Here is a 14,801-nt window from a genome sequence, read left to right on the forward strand (position 1 = left end):
CAAGCATGTGAAATCTCTCCCAAATTTCTCCAATTATGTGAAATCTCTCCCAAATTCTCCAAGCATGTGAAATCTCTCCCAAATCTCTTAAGCATGTGAAATATCTCCCAAATCTCTCTAAGTGTGTGAAATTTCTCCCAAATCTCTCCAAGCATGTGAAATCTCTCCCAAATCTCCCTCATAACCTCCCTCGACTTGTTATAATGATTTGGGGGCATCCTGACCCTTAACTCAACCAAAAACTGCGCAAAACGGGGAGTTTATACGAAAAACAGGCTTATAGGGTCGAACCTTCTTAGGACCGAAACCCTAAGAAGAAAAACCCCTAAAAAGCCTCTTGGACCAAAAATAGCCTTATAGGACCGAAGCCGAAGACCAGAGGACCGAAACTACATAGGCTGAATCTTCAGACAGGACCGAACCTCGCAGACCAAACCGAGCCTCGCCTTCGCTTCTAGTTCTAACTTCACCTTCGCTTCTTCCCTTCTTGCCTGCGAGATTTCTCAACTCTCACCCACAACCGAAAACCACCTTCGGTTCTCAACCCCTAAAGACCGAACCCTCGAATCCAAATCCGAAATTTCACAGACTTCGCCTTTTTTCCCGGTTTTCGATCACTTTCGCGTTTTTAAGCCCTTTTTCATGATTTTGCTATGGGATTTTCACCCAAACTCATATTTTGGCACATGAGACCCTATATAATCATATTTTAATCATTTTTGGAAGAAAAGTCATTGTCTAAGAATAAAATCTAGTGGGTGAGATTTTGAGGTAGAGTGTTGACTTTACTTTAATGTAGGACACAGGCAACCCTCCACACCCACTCCAGGGCCATACTCAATCACTATTCCTCCATACTTAGTCAACTAGTTGTCATTTCAGCCTTTTTTGCTAGTCTATAATCAAATCAAAGGCTGGAAGTTCTTATCTCTCCTCCCACATTTTTCACTCTTTCTCAAGAAGAACAAACACACCTCTCTCACCTTCTCTCTCTCTCTCTCTCTCTCTCTCAAACTCGAGACTCCAAGGCCGTGATTGAGCTTATCACTCACATTTGGTAAGTATTTCCATCCTACACTTGAAAATCTTACATCATTTCACTCAAAACATGGATTCCTCACACAAATATCATCATATTTGTTCATAGAACCTTCAAATCTTCTAGCATCTCCCAAGTGTTCTTGACTTGGAAACTCCTTTTCTTCATCATCCATCCACTGAGAACACTCAAGGTGAGTTCATACCCTCACATTTTAATGTTTTCTTCAAGTTTTAGGGGGAGAATACAAGTTAAAACACCAACAACTTAACTAAACTAAAACATCATCTTTCATCAGGAAAGTTTAGTTCCATTCACGGACTGTTTTGAACATCTTAAACTTTTTAGTTTTCAAAACTGAATTAGGCGCAAATAGTTTAGGTTTATACCTTTAAAATGACTACTTTCACATATTCACAAGATTTTTCTACAATTTATGGTGATTTTTACAAAACTATCTATCATTGTAGCTACGAATTCGGACCAGTTTTTATTTGAACGTTTTCACACCAGTTAGAGACTTCTAAAAATCATAATTAAAAAATTATGAACAAACTAGACACATTTTCTAAACTCTCAGAGTTTACGGATTTAGTTTTCGATTTCGTATGATTTTTCTGTGATTTTTCTAAAACAGTGCAAAAATGCTAAAAACAAATCAACAGCTTATAACTTTCATAACTCTTTGTAACATGTTGAGCAAAGTGTTAATCCTTGACGACTTCATATTTTACATGTGCTTTCCGTTGTGATATGCTTATATAATAGAAAATATTCACTGATTTGTAAGAGTTCTTTATCATTACAATTAATGCAAGATAGGCATGATAAACATAGTTATATTTTTGTTATACATTCGACTTACATAGAAAAGGGTTCTTTTACATTACAAGCATTTTGGATAAACTATAATAGGTATAGTTTATGTTTCGTATACATTACAAACACTTATGATAAACTGTAGTAAGTATAGTTTATGTTTCATATACATTATAAACAATTATGTTAAACTATACTAGATATAGTTTATGTTTCATTTACATTTCAAACTCATTACCAAAGGTTTTCAGTTCATATAAACAGAGTGGGAATACAAAGTACCGAGTTTATACAAAAAGGGGTTTTCAGTTCAGTTCACGTAAATCTGTTAATGAATAAATTTGTGAGACATTCGCTTCACGTTACTTCCAAAGTAACGAAATGAAAAGTCCTGTAAATTGTAACCAGAGTCTGTTGTAGGGACAGTGTGATAGTTGTGTATAGAACTATATCGGGTTTGACAAACCCACACCTGAGCTGCATGCAACAACTAGACCAGCATGTCTGGGGCGATGAGTGTCATTTAACTTTGTGAGGCCTGAAGAATGTCGTATTACGAGGCCGTCTAAGTCATAGTATGGTTATAATAACTCACATGGGGTATTAACAAAACATAAGATTTACGGGTTTTACTTCCAATTAAATGAGTTTATGTCGATTTAAACTTGCATAAATTATTTAAGTATGGTAAAATACTTGTACATTTCGGTCTTGACTTTTAAGACTACAATGCATTTTATAAGGGAAATATTGAAATTTTCTGGAACAAGCATTACTTTTACATGGAAAGAAATTCAAACTCTGCCTTCAAAAGCTTATGAACTCACCAATTTAATTGTTGACACTTTTTCAAAACTTTTTGTATTCTCAGGAAATCAGTGAACCAGATAAACGACAGCTTTTGAGGATGGGATTCTCAAACGTTAAACATTCCATTTTGTCATCATAATGTAATTGATTTTGAAATATGTAAACACATGCTACATTGTAACCTTTTCAATTATATTTATGATGGTTGTATATACTTTGAGCACTATTATACTCGTTGTTATGATCCTATACATGAAGTTCGCCACCCCTAGACGTTTCCGCCATCATTGGTTTGGGGGTGTGACAGATTGGTATCAGAGCATTGTTTATAGTGAAATATGTATATCAAACCACATAAGATATACAAACTATAACTGCATTAGGACTGAAAGTCTCTGATTAAACATTTTTCAAATAACTATACTTTTAGAAATGAAATAGTTTCTTGATTAAAAGTATGAGTACATGCGCACATACTAGTATAATATCATATCTAGGACAATACGACAGTAAAATGAGGAGTTGGACACTACGGGTAGGCTTTAGGATATGTGATCATACTTGGAACGAATATAGCCTGATCAATTATATTTATCCGAGGTGTGATTGACGTATGCCGGGGAATGGTCGTAGTGAGCAACAAGCCTAAAAACTTCCCAAACCAAAAAACCGTTAAGATCCAAACATAACATTTAAAATACTATAGGAGTATTTTGTGGTACTATAACTTATGTGAAAACTAAATAGATTCTTACTAGTAGATCCACAATCACTAAGTGGATATGCTAAAGTTATATATAACTTGGATATCATATACTTAGAATCTGTGATCATTGCTTTACTTCATGTTCCTTGTTTGGTTGTGGTTTTGGAGTATGATCACTTATTCGAAGGTCTATCATATCTTTTGTTATATGTAACTGGTATGCACCATGTCATTATAGAAGTAACTAAGGAGGATCAAACCCCTATAAGTATTTCTAGGAATATGATTATTATATGCCTCTTACCTCACCCCTATTCTCGCACGGACATCATGGAAAAATTTTACTTACCAGGTTACCCCTACTTTCCGAACCCGAAGAGTTTGTGGGCGATTGGGAAAAGAGTCGGAAGTGGAGCCAGATGTCGACAACTCTCCTTATGTAGCCAAGACTCTCGCAAACCGTTTTAACTACATCAAACTTGTGCCACGTTAGGCAGCATTGATCGAGGGGTGGAGTCTCCATCAGCAACAACAATCGCCATTTAGGGACCAACGAAGTGTTGGATTAGGTGTCTAAGTCCATAACTTATTTGATATATACTTGACCCGACCCGACATGGTCCATTTGGGTTGCACTTCACCCAAACTATTTATGGATAATTTTATGAGAATTGTATACTTACGATTTATTAATATATTATAAGTTATAATATATTAATATAAAGTCATGTTATTCAATTAGTTTTAATCTTGAATTAATTATGAATTAATTTAGTGATTAAAAGGAAGACTAATTAAATCATGGGCTATTATATTTATATGGTGTGGGGTAATACTTATTTGTTAATGGGCTAAGCTTATATGGAAGTCCATGGATGATACATGGAGCTTTTAACCCATGGATCCTTGGAAAGGAAAAGACATGGGTTATTAGGGTTTCACCCTAACCATGCACACTATATAAACAAGCTTATGTTGCATGAAATAGCACCCTAGTGTGTGTGTGTGTGTAAGGTGTGGCCGATTTCTAGAGTGTGTATACTCTCTCATAAAGTTTTCCAAGTTTGTGGTGATTTGTGATTTCCATTTAAGGCATTCACATTATTGGTGCTTGGCTCTCAAACTTCAAGGAATCAAAACTCATCAGAAGGTATGTAATTCATCTAGTTCCTTTTATGTTTAAAAGTTCCCCATGCCATGCTAGATAAGTTATAAACCTTGGAAAAAAAAATTTGCATTTATTTAGACAAACATAGATCCAAGGTTTATTAGGGTTGCATGTACACTTAGGAAGTGTTAGAATGCTCAAAACCCAACAGTGGTATCAGAGCCTAGGCTTGTTTGTTTGATAGTTGATGGAAAATAGTGGAAAAAAAGTCAATTTTTTGCTGTCTGCCTGCTGAACTCGCCGAGTCCATGGGGGGAATCGCCTAGTTAATGTGTAAATTCATCCTACTCGCCGAGTAGGCTCGTGCACTTGACGAGTATGAGCCTCAGAATGCAGATTTTCGACTTTTGCTGCTGGAAATGGACTAGAAACATTACCCTAAACTGTTTTGGTACTTGAAAACTTGTTTTAGTTGGTGTAATGGTTGTTCTAATCCATTTACAATAGCTTATATCAAAATTTCATGCTTTGTATGTGTTCATATAATCCTTGAAACTTTGATGATCATGTTCATGTTCTTATGAATTTAGAAGATGATAGGAATTATTTGCTGAATTGTTTAGGATTAATTCTTGATCATTTATGTGTTTTAATGGAGACCATAATTTGTCCTCAAGTTATGGATATCCAAAGGTCACTTCTTTTAAACACACATTTAAACACATAAGTTACATAAAAATGAAGTGTATTCATTTTATGAACCTTTAATTCATAAGTTATGAAATGAAAAGTTTTGAATAGTTACAAAACTTGCCCTCAAGTTTTGGAATTTGTAAAGTTTCACACACTTTAATAAACTTTAATTCCAACCCTTAGAGTTTTAATAGTTAAAATTCAACACTTATACTATTTATCACATTAATGGTTCATTATATATATATATATATATATATATATATATATATATATATATATATATATATATATATATATATATATATATGTATAAGAATAAGTCGTTCTACCATTAGTAGGCCTCATTCACGAAGTCGGTTTATAAGGGCGGGGGGGGGGGGGGGGGGGTATAAGGTTGTTGCCTATAAAATGGCAGCTTAATAGGTGTCAACTCTCACCCACCGCTTCCTTGATCGGTGGAGGGTCGTTAGCCGAACGGGTAGGACAATGACTTTAAATCCTCATTAAAAGTATAATGATTATTATAAAGTAACTAAATATTTTAATTCCCAATCTTAGTTACTTTAGGAAAAATGTGAACATAGTGATAGTCCATGAAATTCACACTTTGTACCTTACCAAGTCGTTGGAGGAGCGTGTGTGGTTAACTAGCACACTAACTTGGACTAGTAAGGATCACGATGGGTGGCTTAATGTTTGTCATAGATCAATGGAGCATGTGTGGTTAACTGACACATTGATTAGGTGATAATATTAAGGGTACCAAGTGAATAAGTATGGTTATTCACACCTTGTTTTGTGATCCTCGGCATCCCAATCACAAAACTTGAAGGGCACAATCGAGATCGAAACATGCCATTGAAAAGTTCAATTAATCTCAAAAGAATCTAGGAATTTCAAATCCAATTAAAACCTAATAATTATTTCGTTTTTCATGGTGGAAATTGGTGAATCGTTATTCGCCTACCTTCAAATATTTTATAGCTTGGGTTACGGCATCCCTATTCCAAGTTATAAAATATTGTGTTGGGTCCTAGCCTTAATATTTCATATTGGGTGTTATATTAAGGATTTTGAATCAACTAACTTGATTATCTCCCATTATAGATGTCTGGTTCAGACAACTATGATCTTCCCAAATCTCTTGGAACAAGCTTTCCTCTTAAAGATGATGTCCCTCAACATCATGCTTCTCTTCCTCCACCTCCTCTATTTATTCTCCCTAACCCACAAGTTTAAGGTCACTCAATCCCTATTGGCAAGTATAGTCTATGTGTGCTCACATCTTGGAGATAAAGTCACATATTGACAAGCCGGGAGAGTTGGGTGTCAAAGTCTTGTGAAAGTTGGATGTTCACTCACTTTCTTGGTAACATAGTGAGTCCGTTTAGGAATACTATGAGACAGACTATGACATGACCCTTAGTGATCTTATCTATTTGCTTGGTGTTGCGGAATCAACAATGATTTAGAACACTAGTAAAGCAAATTTTGTTAGAAGATCAACTTCCCAAACCTTAAATGGACATTGACAATGGCGACATTGGATATCTAGAAAAGGATTTCTCTTCTCAATGGAAAGGGATCGACCATAGTCAACTCGATTGACCAAATGGTAAAGAGAAAGGCTAAGTCTGATATAGTCTCATGTGTCACTACCAAAGGGTCCATATGTTTTATTGCCAAAGGGAGGGACACTGATTGCGAAGCTGCCATATTTACCTGAAAGATCATAAGATTGATCAAGTCAAGAAGTTTGACTCTACTTCAGTTAAAGTCCACTGTCTAACTCTATTAAGTTGCTATTTGGAGATTCTTATTACATAATGTGAATGGATCATATGTTGATGTTTTTAAGAATCAAAGAAAAGATAGGAAACTTAAAGGAAGTATATGCTAATTCTGATTACGGAGATGGGTTTCGATCGCATGGTTCGATGATCAGAATTTTGAGTTGTTGCTTGAGAGTTATGATATATTACTTAGGAATAGATAACAATAAGGTTTTCATATGGATTGTAAGGATAAGTTTTTCCGCAAAGTTTTTAAAATAAAAAGGGGGTTTTTATTTTTATTTATTTAAAAAAAACATCCTTACAATGGCATTTGTGAAAAATTGTTGCTTATATGTTTCTAGTAATAGCAATATTGGAAAGTGGATTTGATTCTTACATTTGTGGTAGTGTCTGAATTTACCAAATGAGGAAAGTTTCTCATCATCCAAGTTTCAATTGGATCGAAACATGGAATCATACAAGCTGTATTGTATGATGGATGAGAATTTTCATCTTTGGAAAATTAAGACTAATTCCTGATGTGAACAAGGATAGGACTAAAGGGATCGAGTACACATGCTTGTGCACTGGTCAAGTCCACCACAAAGATTGATAAGACTATTTGTCATGATTTGCTAAAGCTTAGTAAATATTGTTATATTTACAAGTTTAAGTATAATTCTGAAGCATTGAAAAGTTTTCAATGTGTGACAAAACGAATGGGAAAGAATTAAATTAGGAAGAAAGATAAAAGTTTCTCAAATCTGAAAAGATGGGAGAGTACTTTAGTATTGTGTTTTATGATCATCTTAATGATTAAGATACCATATCACAAATTCATACTCTAAGGACATCTTAGTGCATTCTTATGACTAAGAAGAGGGGTCATGAACTGTGGAATGGTTAAAATCAAGAAGATGAATCATACTTCGTTCCAAAACAACTCTTAGAGTCATACTCCAAGATTGTAACATTGAGTGACATAAAGTAAGGTTTACAACACTTATTAAATGTAGTGTAAATTTTTTTTGTACTCCTGTACATTTGAAATTGGTAAGTTGTGATGTCTTGGATAAGACAAAGACCAAATAAGACCAATTGTGTGAAGTGTTTATCTTGATAAGAATCCGCACTATCCCTTGAATATTTGTTTTGTCAAGGAATGGTCCTTGACTATGGAAACTTATATGTCAAGAGGACAGTGGGAGTCTTAAAGATCCTGAAAGGATTTCAAGATTTAATCAAGAGTAAAACCTGAGTTTTATCACTGGCACACGACTTAAGGTTTGCAACCTATTAAGTTGACATAATTCTTGTTTCTGTGTCTGTTCCTATTAAGTTGACTATGCATGTGAGTTCGGTTAGTTCTAAAGTGTATGCATAACAACTTGGAAGCATTGGTGGGCCTTGTGCTACCAGGTGACAAGAAATAAAGATTTCACAAGTTCAATCCATGTAAGGCTGAATTTGTCACTAGCCTTGTCTTGTGATTATGGTTTTGACAAATTCACATGGATAGGAACTCATACACCATAAAATCTAAGTGTCATAAGGTTTCTCTCCGATTCATGAGAATGATGGTGAGGAAACGCTTTCACTAAGTAGATTTTAAGTAGATAGTAATTGTGTTATTTGCATTTTCAAAAGTCGTTAGTGGAGCGTGTATGGTTAACCGGCACACTAACATGGACTTGTGAGAAATGGCAAAGGTCTAAACACTTGAGACTATGATTACGACATCCCTTTTCATAGTTCTTGAAACTGCTTAGACACACATGTGATCTATCTACGGTAAGGTGTATGAATCTAAATTTTAGAAGTCCAACCGATTTCTGAATACATGTCAAAGCTAGTGGGAGCATAAGTGTTATGCTCATAATCATCATGTTAGTGGGAGCATGATAATTATGATTATTATTAATGTAAGCTAGCAATGTTAATTATAGAAAAACAAAAGTTTCAATTCGTGAAGTTGTAGGGGTTGAAAAATTGTTTTGCTATAATTAAGGGAGAGGAAATTATACTTTAATTCCATTCTAAAAGCTTAGATTGAGATTTTAATCATCTTTAGTCAAAGATATATATATATATATATATATATATATATATATATGTGTGTGTGTGTGTGTGTATGTATTTTATGTTGGAATGGCTCAACTTACAGAAATTCTATATATATTGCGTTATCAAATTTTGATTATGATTACGACATCCCTCTTCATAGTTAAATTTTGAAAACATGGAAAATAAAAATATTGTAGCAAAAGTTGGTTTAGTATCATGTCTTTATGTGAGACATCATGAATCATGTCCCATATGCTTCGGATATAGGATCGATTTCATGTTCTATAATATTCATCCTTTCTAAATTTTCCAAATGCTCAGGGCATTTAGACGGGAAAAGTCTAGAACTGGATATGACTAAAGTGATTAAGCAATTGTCGGGGACAATCTGAGGTTTGCCAAAGATTGGTTGCTCAGGGACATTTGGAAGTATAGTGTTAATTTTGGCAGGACCATATTGACATTTTTTTGAAAAGAGACAACTCTTGTTCAGAAGTGATAGTCAAAATGGGACTATGGAAATGTCTCCATAGGTGGAAGTTATTCAATCTGTGTAAGATTAGGAAAACCTTAATGCAAAAAGGATGTTCAAAGCAATGTACTTTGAAGATGAGACTTCATTTCCATAGAGTTGATTTCCTTTGGAATCCTATGTAATTACTGATGACAAGGTTTTGGTGACCTTGTGCATAATCATTATGATCCATAGAGTTGATCTCCTTTGGAATCCTCTGTAATGACTGATGACAAGGTTTTGGTGACCTTGTGCATAATCATTATGAGAGAATCAGTGCATAGAAGTTTAAAATCTAACAGATTTTTGGTAAATGGTAGGAATTAGGAATTCTTATATTTACAATAAGGATCTGGGATTTTGAAATGAGCATCATTGGAATCATGTTCAATTGATCTATTTCACAAAGTTAGGATCATAGACAAACATAGTTTGCATACATGGAGTATGGCATAACCATTGTTTAGGAAACAAAGTATACATGCTAGGAGCATGGGATAACTGTTGTTTTATTCAAGTATTAAGTTGATTACTTGAAACATTATACAATGAATAATGTGCAATAAATATGGTGATAAATAAAAGCTGGTTCTATTTATATTCAAAAGGAATCTGAGACCATATTGGATTCAATTATTATTGTGCTTCACTTTGCATGTTTTGACTTCCAGAATAGCTAGGTTATTCTTTCGAATGACTAAGTTATTTAAACACTCCACAGTCGCTCATATGTTGGAAGTAGGTATGAATTAAGATTGTCATGAATCAAGGTTCTAGATGGCTAAATGTGTTTAGATATACCAATGGTTGCTACAAAATTCATGAGTGCTCATAAGTTATGAGTATTGGAATAAACCCATGCTCACTTGTATCACTTCATGGAATTTATCTCGAGTGATCGTGAGATGATAATATCATATAAGTCTTCAAACCTAGAGATATGAGTCATTACCTATGAGCTAGTTGTGCATTGATTGCACGTAAACGATTCAGTAACTTGATGTTATAAAACGTGCCTTTATGTACAATTCAACAAGTAGTACAACAAGCATATGAGTCGAAGTTTATCTGTTCCTTCTAGAAATAGAAGCGATATCTGGGCCCCTCGATGATTTTGTGTTGACCCATGTACCAGGCCCGGTCAGAACTAAATTGATGTGTTCAGTTAAGTTCTTTGTCAAACAAATCAGAAATCGAGAAACAACTGCCAGACAATAAGTAAGACATTGTTCCATGTATTTGTCCGATTGATATAATGAGAACAGAGGACTATATGATCACTTATCTAAAATGGTGCTTCATAGTTCAACAGAGTTTTCGAGAGCTACGATTGTCGGTTGGTTCCTAAAGTAATATAGGCAAGTACAGTTATTAGACTTATCCAAGTGGGAGTCTGTTGGATAAGGTGTCTAAGTCCATAACTTATTTGATATATACTTGACCCGACCCGGCATGGTCCATTTGGGTTGCACTTCACCCAAACTATTTATGGATAATTTTATGAGAATTGTGTACTTACGATTTATTAATATATTATAAGTTATAATATATTAATATAAAGTCATGTTATTTAATTAGTTTTAATCTTGAATTAATTATGAATTAATTTAGTGTTTAAAAGGAAGACTAATTAAATCATGGGCTATTATATTTATATGGTGTGGGCTAATACTTATTTGTTAATGGGCTAAGCTTATATGGAAGTCCATGGATGATACGTGGAGCTTTTAACCCATGGATCCTTGGAAAGGAAAAGACATGGGTTATTAGGGTTTCAACCTAACCATGCACACTATATAAACAAGCTTATGTTGCATGAAATAGCACCCTAGAGTGTGTGTGTAAGGTGTGGCCGATTTCTAAGAGTGTGTATACTCTCTCATAAAGTTTTCCAAGTTTGTGGTGATTTGTAATTTCAATTTGAGGCATTCACATTATTGGTGCGTGGCTCTCAAACTCCAAGGAATCAACACTCATCAAAAGGTATGTAATTCATCTAGTTCCTTTTATGTTTAAAAGTTCCCCATGCCATGCTAGATAAGTTATAAACCTTGGAAAACAAAATTTGCATGTATTTAGACAAACATATATCCAAGGTTTATTAGGGTTGCATGTACACTTAGGAAGTGTTAGAATGCTGAAAACCCAACACGAAGTTGCAATGACCTCAACCATGTGGGACCAGTTGACAGAGCCCTCCCGGTGATGACCCAACAGATCACGAACCTCGAGTTAGGGAACTGCGAGCTGCTATAGACATTATCATCTCACAACGAGACTCGAAAAGAGAATGCTGTTTTAGATACCAACTCGTTAAGGACATTGTCGCCACTCAGGAAAAGGCAAGAGAGTGTCAGGATAGACACTCGAATCTCGTAGAGAGAGTGGTCGCAGCCGAGCATAGGTTAGCAGAACTACACGACGCATCGGCTTCGTTTCAAGCACCACTGGGGCCTACTGTCGTGAGCATGGTTCATTTTAATCACAAGGCCTTGTAGATTGGGTCTATGAGTATGCGCTGCTGCTACTCCCCTCCATGTGTAGGCTCGACCCTGCGAGTTAGTGATTACACTAGTCGAGAGATTTAGTTGCGGTCCAAACTTTTCCTTGCAATGATGCGTTGATGACCTGCATCAGGCTCAAACCTTTCACTGAAAGCTAAATATGATAGAATCATACAAATGAAATGGACATGCGTATTATTTCATTTGGAACAATACTACTAAGAATTTATAAGTTTATTATATATAGACTCTCAATATGAATTGTTTTCAGAAGCGTCTAGCTTGGGGAGCGCGCCGAATCCCTGAAAGGCCTTGGTGATTCTCCAATTTTGAAATATGAAGATAGAAAACCATAATTTTTCCAAACTTCACTTAAAGAGTCTCGTATCCATGCTGCCTCGACTTTAATTTAAACTCGATGTTTGTTAACTAAGCAGGACACCCCCAAACTCTTTCTTATCAAAGCCCTTCCCCTTGTACAGCCTTACCAGGCAGGCTGTTTTCATTATGTGTTCTTTACGGGAGGTTAGGAGTGAATTAAGCCAATACGTACAAATAGACAGACCTGGCTCATCCTTTTATGTTAAGGTCGCAAGCTGTCTATGATTAAGAGTCTAGGTGGTGTTGAAGCTGGCTCATTCATGCTAGTCATCTTAGAGCTATGAGTCAGAACAATCACCATAAAAATTGGAAATTGATACACACAGAACTAAGATAAACTTAGTTAGATAACTCACGATGTATAAATCCTTGATCAAGACTCATTATCATCTCACCTTTTTTTAAACCTCGTGGTTGAAAGGTGCCTTTTTCGTAGGCATATAGGGTGCGATCATACCAGCACTAATGAACCGGATTCCATCAGAACTCCTCGGCTAAGCATATTTGGACAAATATAATCTTAGGATGGGTAAAACTTAACGCCCGTACAAAACCTACTTCTACCCACTACCATAACTTCGTCTCAGGAACGTTGGCAGAATCAGCGAGAATAGTTCGGTAAAGTGTGAAATTTATATATGTGTATATAAATGGTAAGGATATTGATGTGTTTTACACAAACAATCCTATGTGTGCATGCAACCCTAGAATTGGATCTATGTTTTCACTATTAGATACACAACATTATGAGCACATAAAGAAACCCTAATGTGGCCTACAATATTCGAAATTCATGTAGAAGGTTAGAACACATACCTCTTGTTGTTATATTGTAATATCAACTTAAATCTTCAAACCCTAAGTCTTGAAAGCAAGCACCAGAAGTGTAGTGCCTCTAATGGCTCACAAACACCAAGAGCAAATGGAGAGGTAATAGAGAGAGAGAGAAGAGGTATAGAATTTCGTCCCTAGGAACCCTTGGGAAGGCATGGACGAATTCATGAACCTTAGGGGTCTTTATATAGGTGTATAGATTAGGGTTTCAGTCCTTATCCTTATCCAGCTGCTTGCTCACCAAGTAACAATAAGATAAGCCTTGAAAACCCTTTTCTTTAGACGATTTCAAGGATACATATCCTTTAGATTTCGTCCACCCATATTCTAGGATAATCCTTACCCTATTTTGCAACTATCAGATAATTACAATTCAGCCCCTCTAGTTTAATTAATTACACTTGATCACAAAATTAATTCCTAATTAATTATTGACCAATATTAATTAAAAAAATATGATTTCTCCTTTAATATATTATTATTATAACATATTAATAAATCATAATAACCTCTTTCTCTATTATTTCTCCAGTCAAGTTGCTTTGGTGAAGGCAACCCAAAAGGACCATGCACAATCGAGTCAAGTATTTACCAAATATGGTTACTGGCTTAGACACTAATCCAACAGTCTCCCACTTGGATAAGTCTAGTAACTACAAATGTAAGTACACCTCGATTTGCAATCGTAGCTCTCAAAGACGTTGTCAAACTCTAATCTTATCAGTAACCTGTCCTTCAGATAAGGGATCATATATTCCTCCCTTTTAGATATCGTATAGACACGAGACATGGATTGAAATTATTCTCTCAGTCTATGTGTTGTTTCTCGATTTCCGATTTACGACGACCGACGAATTGAACAAATCAAATTAGCCGTAGCCCGGCCGAGCATTGACGTTTGTCATCACTAAATCATCGAGGGGCCCAAAGATATCGCTTTTATCCTACTTTGGATAAAAGGAACGGATAAACTTTGATACAATGCTCGCTTGCACTCACTCACCAAATCACACACAACAATATGTTTTATAACACCAAGTTACTAGTGCGTTTACATATTATCAATGTGCAACCGATTTGCAAGATACAACTCACATATCTCGGTTTCAAGAATATAAGATGTTATCGTCTCACCAATCACTCGTGATATAATTCATGGAGTGATCCAAGTGAGCGTGGGTTTAATCCAATGCTCAAATAAGCACTCATGAACGTTGCAACAAACATTTACTTATGTCTAATACTCTTTTAGACAATCCACACACCAATTCACAACAGTCTTCATTCATATCTACTTCCAACATATGAACGACTGTGGCCTGTTCGAATAATCTGACTGTTCTAAACCAATTAAATTATTCAGGAAGTCAAAGCATGCAAAGTGAAACACAAGAATAATACTAATCCCATATGGCCTCAAACCTTTGAGCATAAATAAAACACCTTTTATTTATCACCATATTGATTACTCATTATTTGTCGTTTCGGGTAATCGATTTCTTACTTGAATTATTACACTTGTCCCATGCTCCTAGCATGCACACAATGTTT

This window comes from Lactuca saligna, chromosome 4 (genome assembly GCF_052625555.1).
Source record: "Lactuca saligna cultivar CGN05327 chromosome 4, ASM5262555v1, whole genome shotgun sequence".
Taxonomy (NCBI): domain Eukaryota; kingdom Viridiplantae; phylum Streptophyta; class Magnoliopsida; order Asterales; family Asteraceae; genus Lactuca; species Lactuca saligna.